General features: G+C 40.5%; 1 non-coding gene across 1 annotated transcript; it reads left to right on the top strand.

Annotated features, from left to right (window-relative positions):
- Positions 1-3,809: 3,809 nt before the first annotated feature.
- Positions 3,810-3,917, top strand: LOC112708558 (small nucleolar RNA R71). Its single transcript, XR_003156412.1, has one exon. It is a non-coding gene; the product is annotated as a small nucleolar RNA R71 (small nucleolar RNA).
- Positions 3,918-10,625: the final 6,708 nt, after the last annotated feature.

Here is a 10,625-nt window from a genome sequence, read left to right as displayed (position 1 = left end):
CTTTAAGGCATAGACACTAAGACACTAATGATCACGAGACACAAACATAGATAAACATAAGCATAATTTTCAAAAAACAGAAAAATAAGGAACAAGGAAATTAAAGAACGGGTCCACCTTAGTGATGGCGGCTTGTTCTTCCTCTTGAAGATCCTATGGAGTGCTTGAGCTCCTCAATGTCTCTTCCTTGTCTTTGTTGCTCCTCTCTCATGATTCTTTGATCTTCTCTAATTTCATGGAGGAGAATGGAATGTTCTTGGTGCTCCACCCTTAGTTGTCCCATGTTGGAACTCAATTCTCCTAGGGAGGTGTTTAGTTGCTCCCAATAGTTTTATGGAGGAAAGTGCATCCCTTGAGGCATCTCAGGGATTTGATGATGAGAGGGGTCTCTTGTTTGCTCCATCCTCTTCTTAGTGATGGGCTTGTCCTCATCAATGGGGATGTCTCCCTCTATGTCAACTCCAACTGAATAACAGAGGTGACAAATGAGATGAGGAAAGGCTAACCTTGCCAAGGTAGAGGACTTGTCCGCCACCTTATAAAGTTCTTGGGATATAACCTCATGAACTTCTATTTCTTCTCCAGTCATGATGCTATGAATCATGATAGCCCTGTCTATAGTAACTTCGGACCGGTTGCTAGTGGGGATGATTGAGCGTTGGATAAACTCCAACCATCCTCTAGCCACGGGCTTGAGGTCATGCCTTCTCAGTTGAACCGGCTTCCCTCTTGAATCTCTCTTCCATTGGGTGCCCTCTTCACATATGACTGTGAGGACTTGGTCCAACCTTTGATCAAAGTTGACCCTTCTAGTGTAAGGATGTTCATCTCCTTGCATCATGGGCAAATTGAATGCCAACCTTACACTTTCCAGACTAAAATCCAAGTATTTCCCCCAAACCATAGTAAGCCAATTCTTTGGATCTGGGTTCACACTTTGATCATGGTTCTTGGTGATCCATGCATTGGCATAGAACTCTTGAACCATTAAAATTCTGACTTGTTGAATGGGGTTGGTAAGAACTTCCCAACCTCTTCTTCGGATCTCATGTCGGATCTCCGGATATTCACTCTTTTTGAGTGAAAAAGGGACCTCGGGGATCACCTTCTTCAAGGCCACAACTTCATAGAAGTGGTCTTGATGTACCCTTGAGATGAATCTCTCCATCTCCCATGACTCGGAGGTGAAAGCTTTTGCCTTCCCTTTCCTCTTTCTAGAGGTTTCTCTGGCCTTGGATGCCATAAATGGTTATGGAAAAACAAAAAGCAATGCTTTTACCACACCAAACTTAAAAGGTTTGCTCGTCCTCGAGCAAAAGAAGAAAGAAGAGAGTAGAAGAAGAAGAAACGAAGGGAAAGGGAATGGCTTTGTGGTTCGGCCAAAAGGGGAGAAGTAGTGCTTAGGTTGTGTGAAAATGAAGGAGTGAAGAAGGGTTTATATAGGAGTGGGGGGAGGTTATGGTTCGGTCATGTATGGGTGGGTTTGGGAGGGAAAGTGGTTTGAATTTGAATGGTGAGGTAGGTGGGGTTTTATGAAGGATGGATGTGAGTGGTGAAGAGAAAGATGGGATTTGATAGGTGAAGGGTTTTTGGGGAATAGGTGTTGAGGTGATTGGTGAATGGGTGAAGAAGAGAGAAAATGGTAGGGTAGGTGGGGATCCTGTGGGGTCCACAGATCCTGAGGTGTCAAGGAAAAGTCATCCCTGCACCAAATGGCATGCAAAAATGCATTTTTAGCCAATTCTGGCGTTAAACGCCGGGCTGGTGCCCATTTCTGGCGTTTAACGCCAAGTGCTTGCCCTTTTCTGGCGTTTAACGCCAGTCTGGTGCCCCTTTCTGGCGTTAAACGCCCAGAATGGTGCCAGACTGGGCGTTAAACGCCCATATGCTAGCCTTACTGGCGTTTAAACGCCAGTAGGTTCTTCCTCCAGGGTGTGCTGTTTTTCTTCCTGTTTTTCATTCTATTTTTGCTTTTTCAATTGATTTTGTGACTTCTCATGATCATCAACCTACAGAAAACATAAAATAACAAAAGAGAATAGATAAAATATAACATTGGGTTGCCTCCCAACAAGCGCTTCTTTAATGTCAGTAGCTTGACAGAGGGCTCTCATGGAGCCTCACAGATGCTCAGAGCAATGTTGGAACCTCCCAACACCAAACTTAGAGTTTGAATGTGGGGGTTCAACACCAAACGTAGAGTTTGGTTGTGGCCTCCCAACACCAAACTTAGAGTTTGACTGTGGGGGCTCTGTTTGACTCTGTTTTGAGAGAAGCTCTTCATGCTTCCTCTCCATGATGACAGAGGGGTATCCTTGAGCCTTAAACACAAAGGATTCTTCATTCACTTGAATGATCAATTCTCCTCTATCAACATCAATCACAGCCTTTGCTGTGGCTAGGAAGGGTCTGCCAAGGATGATGGATTCATCCATGCACTTCCCAGTCTCTAGGACATTGAAATCAGCAGGGATGTAATGGTCTTCAACTTTTACCAAAACATCCTCTACAAGTCCATAAGCTTGTTTTCTTGAGTTGTCTGCCATCTCCAGTGAGATTTTTGCAGCTTGCACCTCAAAGATCCCTAGCTTCTCCATTACAGAGAGAGGCATGAGGTTTACACTTGACCCTAAGTCACACAAGGCCTTCTTGAAGGTCATGGTGCCTATGGTACAAGGTATTGAAAACTTCCCAGGATCCTGTCTCTTTTGAGGTAATTTCTGCCTAGACAAGTCATCCAGTTCTTTGGTGAGCAAAGGGGGTTCATTCTCCCAGGTCTCATTACCAAATAACTTGTCATTTAGCTTCATGATTGCTCCAAGGTATTTAGCAACTTGCTCTTCAGTGACATACTCATCCTCTTCAGAGGAAGAATACTCATCAGAGCTCATGAATGGCAGAAGTAAGTTCAATGGAATCTCTATGGTCTCATTTTGAGCCTCAGATTCCCATGGTTCCTCATTGGGGAACTCATTGGAGGCCAGTGGACGTCCATTGAGGTCTTCCTCAGTGGCGTTCACTGCCTCTCCTTCCTCTCCAAATTCGGCCATGTCGATGGCTTTGCACTCTCCTTTTGGATTTTCTTCTGTATTGCTTGGAAGAGTACTAGGAGGGAGTTCAGTAATTTTCTTGCTCAGCTGACCCACTTGTGCCTCCAAGTTTCTAATGGAGGACCTTGTTTCAATCATGAAACTTTGAGTGGTTTTGATTAGATCAGAGACCATGGTTGCTAAGTCAGAGTGGTTCTGCTTAGAGTTCTCTGTCTGTTGCTGAGAAGATGATGGAAAAGGCTTGCTATTGCTAAACCTGTTTCTTCCACCATTACTATTGTTAAAACCTTGTTGAGGTCTCTGTTGATCCTTCCATGAGAGATTTGGATGATTTCTCCATGAAGGATTATAGGTGTTTCCATAGGGTTCTCCCATGTAATTCACCTCTTCCATTGGAGGGTTCTCAGGATCATAAGCTTCTTCTTCAGATGAAGCTTCCTTAGTACTGCCTGGCGCATTTTGCATTCCAGGCAGACTTTGAGAAATCATATTGACTTGTTGAGTCAATATTTTGTTCTGAGCCAATATGGCATTCAGAGTGTCAATCTCAAGAACTCCTTTCTTCTGATTAGTCCCATTGTTCACAGGATTCCTTTCAGAAGTGTACATGAATTGGTTATTTGCAGCCATTTCAATCAGCTCTTGAGCTTCTGTAGGCGTCTTCTTCAGATGAAGAGATCCTCCAGCAGAGCTATCCAAAGACATCTTGGATAGTTTAGAGAGACCATCATAGAAAATACCTATGATGCTCCATTCAGAAAGCATATCAGAGGGACACTTTCTGATTAATTGTTTGTATCTTTCCCAAGCTTCATAGAGGGATTCTCCTTCCTTCTGTCTGAAGGTTTGGACTTCCACTCTAAGCTTACTCAATTTTTGAGGTGGAAAGAACTTTGCCAAGAAGGCATTGACTAGCTTTTTCCAAGAGTTCAGGCTTTCTTTAGGTTGTGAGTCCAACCATGTCCTAGCTCTATCTCTTACAGCAAAAGGGAATAGCATAAGTCTGTAGACCTCAGGGTCAACCCCATTAGTCTTGACAGTGTCACAGATTTGCAAGAACTCAGCTAAGAACTGATGAGGATCTTCCAATGGAAGTCCATGGAACTTGCAATTCTGTTGCATTAGAGAAACTAATTGAGGCTTAAGCTCAAAGTTGTTTGCTCCAATGGCAGGGATAGAGATGCTTCTCCCATAGAAATCGGGAGTAGGTGCAGTAAAGTCACCCAGCACCTTCCTTGCATTGTTGGCATTGTTGTTGTTTTCGGCTGCCATGGGTTCTTCTTCTTTGAAGATTTCTGTTAGGTCCTCTACAGAGAGTTGTGCCTTGGCTTCTCTTAGCTTTCGCTTCAAGGTCCTTTCAGGTTCAGGATCAGCCTCAACAAGAATACTTTTGTCCTTGCTCCTGCTCATAAGAAAGAGAAGAGAACAAGGGAATATGGAATCCTCTATGTCATAGTATAGAGATTCCTTGAGGTGTCAGAGGAAAAGAAAAATAGAGGGCAGAGGTAGAAAATTCGAACTTATCAAGAGAGATAGAGTTCGAATTGTGCATTAAGGGATAGTGTTAGTCCATAAATAGAAGGATGTGAGAAGAAGGGAAGTAGTATTCGAAAATTAAGTAAAGGATTTTGAAAACATTTTGAAAAACACTAATTGATTTTCGAAAATAAAAGTGGGAAAGAAATCAAGTGATTTTTGAAAAAGAATTTGAAATTAGAAATCAAATAGATTTGATTGAAAGCTATTTTGAAAAAGATGTGGTTAAGAAGATATGATTAGTTTTAAAAAGATGTGATTGAGAAGATATGATTTGAAAAACATTTTAAAAAGATTTGATTTTGAAAATTAATGACTTGGCTATCAAGAAAAGATATGATTCAAACATTAAACCTTTCTCAACAGAAAAGGCAACATACTTGAAATGTTGAATCAAATCATTAATTGATAGCAAGTATCTTTGAAAATGGAAAGAAATCAATTTTGAAAACATATGATTGAAAAGATATGATTTGAAAAAGATTTGATTTTGAAAAACTTTGAAAACTTGAAAAAAAATTGCATTAAAAACAAAATCTTCCCTCTTGTGCCATCCTGGCGTTAAACGCCCAGAATGGTGCACATTCTGGCGTTTAACGCCCAAAACTCTACCCTTTTGGGCGTTAAACGCCAAGCCAGGCACCCTGGCTGGCGTTTAAACGCCAGTTTGCCTTCCTCACTGGGCGTTTTGAACGCCCAGCTTTTTCTATATAATTCCTCTGCTGTATGTTCTGAATCTTCAATTCTCTGTATTATTGACTTGAAAAGACACAAATTAAAAATATTTTTGGATTTTTAATAATCAAAATCAAATAACAATACATGCAAGACACCAAACTTAGTAGTTTGTATACTACTGACACTAACAAAATGAGAATGCATATGAGACACACAAAACACTCAAGTCCAGAGAAATTAAAGATCAGAGTAATGAAATCATCAAGAACAACTTGAGGATTAATGAAGACACACATGAATGACTGCATGAAGAACAGAAACATGCAATTAACACCAAACTTAAAATGAGACTCTAGACTTAAACAAAAAACATAAAATATTTTTGGTTTTTATGATTTTGTAATTTTTTTGTGCTTTTTCGAAAATTAAGTGGAAAAGAAAATAAAGGTATCAAAATTCTTAATGAGAATTCCAGGAATCATGCAATGTTTAGTCTAAGACTCCGGTCCAGGAATTAGACATGGCTTCACAGCCAGCCAAGCTTTCAAAGAAAGCTTCGGTCCAAAACACTAGACATGGCCAATGGCCAGCCAAGCCTTAGCAGATCACTGCTCCAACAGCAAGATTGATAGAAATCAACAAGCTCTTGTGATGATAAGTTGAAACCTCGGTCCAATGAAATTAGACATGGCTTCACAGCCAGCCAGACTTCAACAAATCATCATGAAACTCTAGAATTCATCTTCAAGAATTCTGAAAAAAAATACCTAATCTAAGCAACAAGATGAACCGTCAGTTGTCCATACTCGAACAATCCCCGGCAACGGCGCCAAAAACTTGGTACGCGAAATTGTGGTCACTACAACTTCGCACAGCTAACCAGCAAGTGTATTGGGTCGTCCAAGTAATAAACCTTACGCGAGTAAGGGTCGATCCCACAGAGATTGTTGGTATGAAGCAAGCTATGGTCACCTTGTAAATCTCAGTCAGGCAAACTCAAATGGATATGAATGATGAATAAAACATAAAGATAAAGATAGAGATACTTATGCAATTCATTGGTTGGAATTTCAGATAAGTGTATGAAGATGCTTGTCCCTTCCGTCTCTCTGCTTTCCTACTGTCTTCATCCAATCCTTCTTACTCCTTTCCATGGCAAGCTTATGCAAGGGTTTCACCGTTGTCAGTGGCTACCTCCCATCCTCTCAATGGAAATGTTCAACGCACCCTGTCACGGCACGGCTATCCATCTGTCGGTTCTCAATCAGGCCGGAATAGAATCCAGTGATTCTTTTGCGTCTGTCACTAACGCCCCGCCCTCAGGAGTTTAAAGCTCGTCATAGTCATTCAATCATTGAATCCTACTCAGAATACCACAGACAAGGTTTAGACCTTCCGGATTCTCTTGAATGCCGCCATCAGTTCTAGCCTATACCACGAAGACTCTGATCTCACGGAATGGCTGGCTCGGTTGTCAGGCGAGCACTCGGTTGTCAGGCGATCAACCATGCATCGTGTATCAGGAATCCAAGAGATATCCACCCAATCTAAGGTAGAACGGAGGTGGTTGTCAGGCACACGTTCATAGGTGAGAATGATGATGAGTGTCACGGATCATCACATTCATCAAGTTGAAGAACAAGTGGTATCTTAGAACAAGAACAAGCGGAATTGAGTAGAAGAACAATAGTAATTGCATTAATACTCGAGGTACAGTAGAGCTCCACACCTTAATCTATGGTGTGTAGAAACTCCACCGTTGAAAATACATAAGAACAAGGTCTAGGCATGGCCGTGGGGCCAGCCTCCCAATGATCTAAGATAGCATAAGAACAAAGGTAGCTACCAAGATATAAATACAATAGTAAAAGGTCCTATATATAGAGAACTAGTAGCCTAGGGTGTACAGAGATGAGTAAATAACATAAAAATCCACTTCCGGGCCCACTTGGTGTGTGCTTGGGCTGAGCATTGAAGCATTTTCGTGTAGAGACTCTTCTTGGAGTTAAACGCCAGCTTTTATGCCAGTTTGGGCGTTTAACTCCCATCCTTGTGCCAGTTCCGGCGTTTAAGGCTGGAAATTCTGAGGGTGACTTTGAACGCCGGTTTGGGCCATCAAATCTTGGGCAAAGTATGGACTATCATATATTCCTGGAAAGACCAGGATGTCTACTTTCCAACGCCGTTAAGAGCGCGCCAATTAAACTTCTGTAGCTCCAGAAAACCCACTTCGAGTGCAGGGAGGTCAGAATCCAACAGCATCTGCAGTCCTTTTTAGTCTCTGAATCAGATTTTTGCTCAGGTCCCTCAATTTCAGCCAGAAAATACCTGAAATCACAGAAAAACACACAAACTCATAGTAAAGCCCAGAAAAGTGAATTTTAACTAAAAACTAATAAAAATATATTAAAAACTAACTAGATCATACTAAAAACATACTAAAAACAATGCCAAAAAGCGTACAAATTATCCGCTCATCAACAACATAAAAAAAAACCGGTCAGCACAACGTAAAAAAAATCGTAGGAGCCTGCCGAAGATAAGGCAATTTCGGCTCCCCTTTAGGTGTCCTCCTCGGGATAGCGTCATTTAAAGAACAAGGGTCAGCACAAACGTTAAAAAAAATCAGAGGAGCCTGCCGAAGATGAGGCCATTACGGCTTGCCTTTAGCTGTCCTCCTTTGGATAGCGTCATTTAAAGAACAAGGGTAAGCCCAACGTAAAAAAAAAAAGAAAACTGGTCAGCACAATGTAAAAAAAAAAACAAAAAAGAAAAAAAAAAACAAAAACCAAAAAATCGGTCAGCACAACGTAGAAAAAAAACTCACAAAAAAAAACGGTGAGCAAAACATAAAAAAAATCGATCAACACAACGTAAAAAGAAAAAAGAAAAAATAAAAAATTATGAAAAAACGGTCAACACAACGTAAAAAAAAAACTGGTCAGGACAACGTAAAAAAAAAATCGGAGGAGCCTACCGAAGAAGAGGCCATTACGGCTCGCTTTTAGGTGTCTTCCTCTGGATAGCGTCATTTAAAGAACAAGGGTCAGCAGAAACGTTAAAAAAAATCGGAGGAGCCTGCCGAAGATGAGGCCGTTATGGCCCACCTTTAGGTGTCCTCATCTGGATAGCGTCATTTAAAGAACAAGGGTCAGCACAACGTAAAAATAAAAAAGGTCACCACAACCCAAAAAAAAGTAAAAAAACCGATCAGCACAATGTAAAAAGAAACAGAAAAAGAATCGGAGAAACCTACCAAAGATGAGGCCATTACGGCTCCCCTTTAGGTGTCCTCCTCAGGATAGTGTCATTTAAAGAACAAGGGTCAACACAACGTAAAAAAAAGGTCAACACAACGTAAAAAAAAAAACCATACAGCACAACGTAAAAAAAACAAAAAAAAAAACAAAAAACAGTCAGCACAATGTAAAAAAAACTGGAAAAAAACCGGTCAGCACAACCTAAAAAAACCGGTCAGCACAACGTAAAAAAAACCGATCAGAACAACGTAAACAAAAAAAACTGGAAAAAAACCGGTCAGCAAAACCCCAAAAAAAAAGAAAAAATCGGTCAGCACAACAAAAAAAAATGGTTAGCACAACCTAAAAAAAATTGGTCAGCACAACGTAAAAAAAAACTGAAAAAAATTCGGTCAGCACAACAAAAAAAACCGGTCACCATAGCGTAAAAAAAATAAAAATTTAAAAAATATGAAAAAAACAGAGGAGCCTGCCGAAGGTGAGGCCACTACGGCTCCCCTTTAGGTGTCCTCCACGGGATAGCGTCATTTAAAGAATAAGGGTTAGCAGAAACGTTAAAAAAATCGGAGGAGCCTGCCCGATGAGGCTATTACGGCTCGCCTTTAGGTGTCCTCCTCTGGATAGCGTCATTTAAACAACAAGGCTCAGCACAACGTAAAAAAAAAACCGGTCAGCACAACGTAAAAAAACCGGTTAGCACAACATAAAAAAAAACAAAAAAACAAAACAAAAAACAAAAAAAGGTCAGCACAACGTAAAAAAAACTGGAAAAAAAACCGGTCAGCACAACCTAAAAAAACCGGTCAGCACATCGAAAAAAAAGGAAAAAACCAGTCAACACAACGTAAAAAAAAATAGGTCAGCACAACGTAAAAAAAAACCGATCAGCACAACGTAAACAAAAAAAAGGAAAAAATCGGTCAGCACAACCTAAAAAAAATTGGTCAGCACAACGTAAAAAAAAAGGAAAAAACCGGTCAACACAACGAAAAAAAAACCAAAAAAAATCGGAAGAGACTGCCGAAGATGAGGCCATTACGGCTCCCCTTTAGGTGTCCTCCTCGGGATAGTGTCATTTAAAGAACAAATGTCAGCACAACGTTAAAAAAAATCGGAGGAGCTTGCCGATGATGAGGCGATTACGGGTCGCCTTCAGGTGTGCTCCTCTGCATAGCGTCATTTAAAGAACAAGGGTCAGTACAACGAAAAAAAAATCGATCAGCACAACCTCAAAAAAACCTGTCAGCACAACGTAAAAAAAAAAACCGGTCAGCAAAATATAAACAAAAAAAATTTGAAAAAAAACCGGTCAGCACAACCCAAAAAAAGAAAAAAACCGGTCAGCATAACGTAAAAAAAACCGGTAAGCACAACCTAAAAAAATGGGTCAGCACAACGTTAAAAAATAACTGGAAAAAAATCGGTCAGCACAACCCAAAAAAAACCGGTCAGCACGACGTAAAAATAAAAAATAAAAAATAAAAAATATGAAAAAAACGGTCAGCACAATGTAAAAAAAAAAACCGGTCAGCACAACTTAAAAAAAAACGGAAGAGCCTGCCGAAGATGAGGCCGTTACGGCTCGCCTTTAGGTGTCCTCCTCTGGATAGCGTCATTTAAAGAACAAGGGTCAGCAGAAACGTTAAAAAAAATCGGAGGAACCTACCGAAGATGAGGCCGTTATGGCCCGCCTTTAGGTGTCCTCATCTGGATAGCGTCATTTAAAGAACAAGGGTCAGCACAACGTAAAAAAAAAAAAAAAAACCGGTCAGCACAACGTAAAAAAAACAGTCAGCACAACCCAAAAAAAAGAAAAAAAACCGATCAGCACAACATAAAAAAAAAACAGAAAAAGAATTGGAGGTGCCTACCAAAGATGAGGCCATTACGGCTCCCCTTTAGGTGTCCTCCTCGGGATAGTGTCATTTAAAGAACAAGGGTCAGCACAACATAAAAAAAAAACGGTCAGCACAACGTAAAAAAAAACCATACAGCACAACGTAAAAAAAACAGAACAAAAAAAAAAAGTCAGCACAACGTAAAAAAAACTGGAAAAAAAATGGGTCAGCACAACCTAAAAAAACCGGTTAGCACAACATAA

The sequence above is a fragment of the Arachis hypogaea genome, chromosome 8 (assembly GCF_003086295.3).
Source record: "Arachis hypogaea cultivar Tifrunner chromosome 8, arahy.Tifrunner.gnm2.J5K5, whole genome shotgun sequence".
Lineage (NCBI taxonomy): Eukaryota > Viridiplantae > Streptophyta > Magnoliopsida > Fabales > Fabaceae > Arachis > Arachis hypogaea.
The sequence above is the reverse complement of the archived record's forward strand: the minus strand, read 5'-3'. Positions and strand labels throughout refer to the sequence as shown.